We start from the raw sequence: 8,521 nt of genomic DNA on the forward strand, positions 1-8,521 counted from the left end.
GGTCCCTTCTCAACATTGGGTTTGTAGGCATAGGGAAAGGTCCACATACTTATCTCTAGGAAACAACGGTGTCAAGATAATGTCCTTAAGTAACAACATCGATTATGAATAGGGAAGCATGAATGAAAGTTGTTGTGGAAGCATTAGGAAAGGACTACGTATATATCTGTCAGAAAAAAAAGTGTAAAGAAACCGACTTACAACGAACAAGATCTTTGGTGATTATGGAATCATTCAAAAAATAAGTTGGGGTAACTGATGAAATTGACACACTCATCTGTAAGACACAACAATTGCAGGCAGCGAGCAAGTAACATCATCTTTCACGAATATAGAAGCATTAATCAAAGAGGTTCTGGAATCTCGAGAACTGTGCCCCATCCTTATTTGTAATAAACAACCGTGTCCAAGAAAACACCTTCAGCTAACAGCACCCACATCAATAGTGATCAATTCTCAACATTGGGTGTGTAAGCATAGGGAAAGGTCCACATACTTATATCTAAGAAACAACAGTGTCAGGATAATGCCCTTCAAGTAATATCAGCCTTCCTCAATACGGAAGCATGAATCAGAGTAGCTGTGGTAACATTAGGAAAGGCCTATGGACATATAGCTAAGAAACAACAGTGAACAGGAACCAACTTACAACAAACAATGTCTTTGGTTAATGTGCAATCACTAAGGTTAGTGGTTGAGGAAACGTGATGAAGGTGCCATAAAATTCTCTGTAAGAAACAACAGTGCACAGGAACCTACCTATCACTGACATCATCATTCATGAATATGGAAGCATTAACCAAAGTGGTAGTGGAAGTCTGACGAAAGTGCCAAATACTTATCTGTGTGACACAACACTATACAAGGACCGACCAACTAATATCATCGTTCACCAATGTGGAAGCATTAACCAAAGTGCTTGTGGAAACCTGAACATCATGCCACATCCTTATCTGTAATGAACAACAGTGTCCAGGAACCGTCTTTCAACTAAAGCAGCCTAAAACATAGGGATCCCCTCTCAAAATTGGGTTTGTATGCCTAGGGGTATGTCCATATCCTTCTCTCTAAGGAACAACGATGTCAGTATAATGTCCTTCCAGTAATATCATCGTTCATGAGTATGGAGGCAGGAATCAAAGTGGTTGTGGAAGCATTAGGAAAGGACTACGTACATGTCTCAAAGAAACAACAGTGGAGAGGAACCAAATTACCGAACAATATCTGTGGGGAATGTGGAATCATTAGCGAAAGTGCAAGTGGAAACGTGAAGGAAGTGCCACATACTTATGTGTAAGAAACAATAGTGTACAGGAACCAACTTACAACAAACAATATATATGGTTAATGTGGCAGCAGCCATTTACAACTAACATCAACATTCATAAATATGGAAGCATTAACAAAAGTGGTACGGGAAGGCGGACGAAAGTAACAAATACTTATCTGTAAATATGGAAGCATTAACAAAAGTGGTACGGGAAGGCGGACGAAAGTAACAAATACTTATCTGTGAGTCACAACACGATACAATGACCGACTAACTAACATCATCTTTCACGAATGTGGAAGCATTAACCAAAGTGCTTGCAGAAACCTGAACATTGTGCCACATCCTTATCTGTAATAAACAGGGTCCAGGAACCGACCTTCAGCTACAGCACCCTAATGCATAGGGATCCCTTCTCAAAATTCGGTTTGTAGGCCTAGGGAAAGGTCCAAATACTTATCTCTAAGAAACAATGGTGTCAAGATAATGTCCTCCAGGAACAGCATCGATTACAAATAGGGAAGGGTGAATCAAGGTGGTTGAGGTAGCATTAGGAAAGGTCTACGCACATACATGTAAGAAACGACAGGGTACAGGATCGACTTACAACGAACAAGATCTTTGGTGTTTCCGGAATCATTAGCAAAAGAGGTTGGGGAAATTGACGAAAGTGCCACATACTTATCTGTAAAAACTAACAGTGTACAGGAACCGTCCATCAACTAACATCACCCTCCTGAGTATACATCTCTTCATAAACAGGGGGCGTATGCATCATGAAAGGACCACATACATATCTCTCCGAAAAAACAGTTAGACGAACCCCTTTACAACTAACATCCCTATTCGTGAAGCTGGAAGCATGAACCACATTGGAGGCGGAATCATAAGGAGAGGATCACATACCAATCCCTAGAAAACAGCACTTTACAGAATAGCACTAACAATTAACATCATCTTTCACAAATATGGAATCGTTAATCAAAGAGTTTCTGGAATCTTGAGGACTGTGCCCCATCTTTATTTATAAGAATCAACCAGGGACAGGAAAACACCTTCAACTAACATCAGCCCCATCAGTAGCGATCACTTCTCAGCATTGGGTGGTTAGTCATAGGGAAGGTCCACATACTTATTTTTAAGAAACAACTATGTCAGGATGATGCCCTTCCCATAACCTCAGCCATCCTGAATATGGAAGCATGAATCAAAGTGGTCGTGGTAACATTATTAAAGGCCTAAGATCACATAACTAAGAAACAACAGTGTATAGGAACCAACTTACAACAGACAATATCTTTGATTAATGTGGAATCACTAAGGGAAGAGGTTGTGGAAATGCACGAAAGTGCCATAAAATTATGTGTAAGAAACAACAGTGTACGGGAACCCATGTACCACGAACATAACCATTCATGAAGAGGGAAGCATGAACCAAAGTGGAGGTGGAATCATAAGGAGAGGATGACATACCTATATCTAGAAAACAACAGTTTACTGTATAGCACTAACAACTTCATCTTTCACGAATATAGAAGCATTTATCAAAGAGATTCTGAAATCTCGAGGAGTGAGCCCCATCCATATTTGTAATAAACAAGTCTGTACCAGAAAACACCTTCAAGTAACATCACCCTTGTCAGTAGTGATGGCTTCTCAACATTGGGTGTGTAGTCATATGGAAAGGTCCACTGCTTATATCTAAGAAACAATGGTGTCACGATATACCCTTCAAGTAACCTGAGCCTTCCTGAATATGGAAGCATGAATCATGTTTGTGGTAACATTAGGAAAGGCCTACGAATACATAGCTAAGATACAACAGTCTACAGCAACCAACTTACAACAAACAATATCTTTTTTTAAATAATATTTTTAATTATATTATGTTAGTCACCATACAGTACATCCCTGGTTTTTGATGTAAAGTTCCATGATTCATAGTTGCGTATAACACCCAGTGCACCATGCAATACGTGCCCTCCTTACTACCTATCACCAGCCTATCCCATTCCCCCACCCCCCCTCCGCTCTGAAGCCCTCAGTTTGTTTGTCAGAGTCCATAGTCTCTCATGCTTCATTCCCCCTTCTGATTACCCCCCGGTCTCTTCAAGAGATTGAAACAGTGATTAAAAACCTCCCAAAAAACAAAACACCAGGACCTGAAGGATTCCCCAGGGGTGTCTTCAAGAGATTGAAACAGTGATTAAAAACCTCCCAAAAAACAAAACACCAGGACCTGAAGGATTCCCCAGGGAATACTACCAAACATTCAAAGAAGAAATAATACCTATTCTCCTAAAGCTATTTCAAAAAATAGAAACAGAAGGAAAGCTACCAAACTCATTCTATGAGGCTAATATTACCTTGATCCCCAAACCAGGCAAAGACCCCCTCAAAAAGGAGAATTACAGACCGATTTCCCTAATGAATATGGACGCCAAAATTCTAAACAAGATCCTAGCTAATAGAATCCAACAGTACATTAAAAGGACTATCCATCATGACCAAGTGGGATTCATCCCTGGTATGCAAGCGTGGTTAAACATTCGCAAATCTATCAGTGTCATAGATTTTATCCAGAAGGAAAAAGCCAAAAATCATATGATTCTCTCAATAGATGCAGAAAAAGCATTTGACAAAATACAGCATCCTTTCCTGATTAAAACCCTTCAGAGTGTAGGAATAGAGGGTACATTTCTCAATCTCATAAAAGCCATCTATGAAAAGCCTACTGCAAGCATTATTCTCAATGGGGAAAAGCTGGAAGCCTTTCCCTTAGGATCCGTAACACGACAAGGATGCCCACTCTCGCCACTATTATTCAACATAGTACTAGAAGTCCTTGTAACAGCAATAAGAAGACAAAAAGGGATCAAAGGTATCCAAATCGGCAAAGAAGAAGTCAAACTGTCTCTCTTTGCAGATGACATGATACTCTATATGGAAAACCCAAAGGAATCCACTCCCAAACTATTAGAAGTTATAGAACAATTCAGTAAGGTGGCAGGATACAAAATCAATGCCCAGAAATCAGTTGCATTTCTATACACGAATAACGAGACTGAAGAAAGAGAAATTAGGGAATCCATCCCATTTACAATAACACCAAAAACCATACGTTACCTTGGAATTAACTTAACCAGAGACGTAAAGGACCTATATCCTAGAAACTATAGATCACTTTTGAAAGATATTGAGGAAGACATAAAAAGATGGAAAAATATTCCATGCTCATGGATTGGAAGAATTAACATAGTTAAAATGTCCATACTACCCAGAGCAATCTACACTTTCAATGCTATCCCGATCAAAATACCGAGGACATTTTTCAAAGAACTGGAACAAATAGTCCTTAAATTTGTATGGAACCAGAAAAGGCCCCGAATNAGAAAGAGAAAGTAGGGAATCCATCCCATTTACAATAGCACCGAAACCCATACGTTACCTTGGAATTAACTTAACCAGAGACGTAAAGGACCTATATTCTAGAAACTATAAATCACTTTTGAAAGATATTGAGGAAGACATAAAAAGATGGAAAAATATTCCATGCTCATGGATTGGAAGAATTAACATAGTTAAAATGTCCATACTACCCAGAGCAATCTACACTTTCAATGCTATCCCGATCAAAATACCGAGGACATTTTTCAAAGAACTGGAACAAATAGTCCTTAAATTTGTATGGAACCAGAAAAGGCCCCGAATCTCCAAGGAACTGTTGAAAAGGAAAAACAAAGCTGGGGGCATCACAATGCCGGATTTCGAGCTGTACTACAAAGCTGTGATCACAAAGACAGCATGGTACTGGCACAAAAACAGACACATCGACCAATGGAACAGAATAGAGAACCCAGAAATGGACCCTCGGCTCTTTGGGCAACTAATCTTTGATAAAGCAGGAAAAAACATCCGGTGGAAAAAAGACAGTCTCTTCAATAAATGGTGCTGGGAAAATTGGACAGCTACATGCAAAAGAATGAAACTTGACCACTCTCTCACACCATACACAAAAATAAACTCCAAATGGATGAAAGACCTCAATGTGAGACAGGAATCCATCAAAATTCTAGAGGAGAACATAGGCAACAACTTCTATGACATCGGCCAGAGCAACCTTTTTCACGACACATCTCCAAAGGCAAGAGAAATAAAAGATAAAATGAACTTATGGGACTTTATCAGGATAAAGAGCTTCTGCACAGCCAAGGAAACAGTCAAAAAAACTAAGAGACAGCCCACGGAATGGGAGAATATATTTGCAAAGGACACCACAGATAAAGGACTGGTATCCAAGATCTACAAAGAACTTCTCAAACTCAATACACGAGAAACAAATAAACAAATCATAAAATGGGCAGAAGATATGAACAGACACTTTTCCAATGAAGACATACAAATGGCTAACAGACACATGAAAAAATGTTCAAAATCATTAGCCATCAGGGAAATTCAAATCAAAACCACACTGAGATACCACCTTACGCCAGTTAGAATGGCAAAGATAGACAAGGCAAGAAACAACAATTGTTGGAGAGGATGTGGAGAAAGGGGATCCCTCCTACATTGTTGGTGGGNACAACTAATGAATCATCGAACTTTACAACAGAAACCAGGGATGTACTGTATGGTGACTATCATAATATAATAAAAAAACATTAAAAAATAATAAATAAATAAATAAATAAATAAAATATAAAAAGTCTGACCCCATCGTCTAAAATCCAATCTGTGTCTTCTTTCCTCACCTGTGACCACCCTGATTCGGCATCCCCTCCACCTGGGCTGCCTTATCTCCTGCCGTCTCCTTCCCTTGGAGCCTCTTTGACTGGCCCACTGGAGGTGGTTCTGGGGCCTCCCGTGGGCCGCACCCAGGTCTTGCTGTGTCTCCGAGCAGGTCTTTACTCACTGGATGCTGTGCTGTGCTGTGAGCCAGCGATGGTGGGCTCCGGGGTGGGCGCCCAGGGCCTCATGGATGTGCGCGCCTGTGAGTGTCTGGGTGGTGGCTGTTTACTTTGGGGTGTGTGTGTATGTGTGTGTCTGCGTGGGTTCGTGCTTATGTGAGAGGGTGTGTGTTTCTCATCCAGGGAATCCACTGTTCCGGGTGTGGTCTGTCCTTTCCTGTGGGTGGTGGGAAGTGGGAGGTGAGAGTGGCCAGGGTGGGGTTGGAGCTGCTTTCTCTTGGGCCGTCCTGGTTGGCTGCTTTTGGGTAATTCCTAGGCTCTGCGGTGTCACAGAGCCTGGGAGGGAGGAATGAGTCACTCCTCCCTCTCCACCTGCTCAGGAAAACTTCTTCCCTGTCCCCAGGGCCAGGTTTCACCAAAAGCCATAAAGAGGCCCTGCCCTGCCCAGGCTTCTTCCGTTTTTTTGATGGGGCCTGCTGAAACCGAGCCTGGGGGCTGCCTAGAAGCTATGCCATGGGGCGCTGCCCGGATGAGACCCAGCCCTTCCAGCACCAGCCTGAGCCCCTCCCTCGGGGCTTTCCCCTCCCTCCACCGAGCCTCCTACTCTGGTGCCTTATCTCTTCCTCCCCAGGGGCCCAGGGAGGCTGCAGGTGGTATCAAGGGCAGAGGCTTGGCGAGGGGCTAGTATCGAGAGAGCGGAAGGGGCTGAAGGCAGGGTCTCAGAGACGACCAGATGGTCCTTGGCCGGGCTGCCTCTCCAGTCCACGGTTTCACCACCTTCCCAGAGCCAGGTGGCCTGGCCGTGGCTGAGAGGGTGATGGGGCCAGGGAGGGGACAGCAGGGGCCATGACTTTGGAGTCCCCATCACCTCAGGGGCTCCTGGATAGCTCCTGCCCCCCTCCCCTTCTCATAGAGGCACACGCGCCTCTTCCTCCCCTCCTTCTGGCCCTTCTGTGGAAGGACAGCAGTTCTCCCCCTCACGCCCAAGCTCAGTTCCCAGGTCCACCCCTCCCGACCATCTGCCTCCCCTGTGGGCTGCCCCCTTCCTGTGGTGGTCCCCTCCCTGCCCTCTGCTTCAGGGCCTCAGCCACACTTGCTGGCCCTCTGAGACACCCAAGGGCGCCCACTTCACGCCTGCCCAGCCGGACCCCGACACAGGGCCCTGGTCAGCTTTTTTTTTTCCATCATGATGAAAAATCTGTAAACCCCACCTCACGATTTGCACTGCACGCCGTCCCTTAGCTGAACCCCGCTGGGGGCACTTTTGGCGGCCCATCGCACCCCTGCCAGGCACAGCGGCTGCCTTGCACTCCACCTGCCAGTTCTCAGGAGCGATTTTCCAAACTGCTTCTTGGGCACGGTGCCCCCTCGGAGGCTGCAGTTCCCACAAGCAAACACATGGGGGCGACCCCTGGGAGGGCAGCCCCAGACCCAGGCCTGGCCCAACCCTGGTGGGAAGGTGGACGGCCAGTGCTTGTCCCTGGGAAAGCAGCGCCACTGCCAGGGGCTCTATCTCCTTGCTGGGCATCCAGAGCATTCCGGGCAGGGGGTTGTGGGCGGGGTGTGGAGAGGCACCCTGAATTTCCACTGCCCTGTGGCATTCCCGCACCCTTCACCCCAGCCCCGCACCGTCTCGGGCAGGCCTGACCCGCTCCTGTGTGTCCGCAGCCCACCTGCAGCCCTTGAAGGCAGGGCGCCTGGGGTTCTGACTTTCTCCCTGGCTCCAGCGAGCTGGGGGCTCAGTAACATCTTGGAAACCAGCTTGAGCAGACCCCATGCTTGTGGTCACAGTTACACACTCCGGCTTTGGTTTTGGTCAGTTCTGGGTTCAGGTTCTGTGTCTACAAGCTGTGTGTCCCTGGGGAAGTCATTGCAATGCTCCAAGCTTCGGTTTCTTCATTGGTAAAAGGTGCCCATATTACCAGATCGGAGTTTCCTGAGTTTTAACAGCAGCTGTGTTGGGCCTGCCTGGCACCCGATGGGCATTGGGGAAGTGCTAATTATTATTGTTTTTGAAGCAGCTTTATTATTATTATTTTTAAAGATTTTATTTATTTATTCGGGGGGGGAGACCAAGCAGGCGGAGGGACAGAAGGAGAGCGAACAGCAGACTCTCCGCTGAGCAGGGAGACCGATGTGGGGCTCAATCCCAGGACCCTGAGATCATGACCTGAGCTGAAGGCAGATGCTTAATAGACCGAGCCACCCAGCTCTCCAGTAAGTAAATCTTAAAAAAAAAAATTGCAGTGTAGGGACATAGCATGCTTTGTTGATGTGTTCATCCACTGATGGCCACTTGGGTCGTCTCCATGTTTTGGCTATTGGGATAGTAGTGCTATGAACA

Source organism: Ailuropoda melanoleuca, chromosome 10 (genome assembly GCF_002007445.2).
Source record: "Ailuropoda melanoleuca isolate Jingjing chromosome 10, ASM200744v2, whole genome shotgun sequence".
Taxonomy (NCBI): Eukaryota; Metazoa; Chordata; class Mammalia; order Carnivora; family Ursidae; genus Ailuropoda; species Ailuropoda melanoleuca.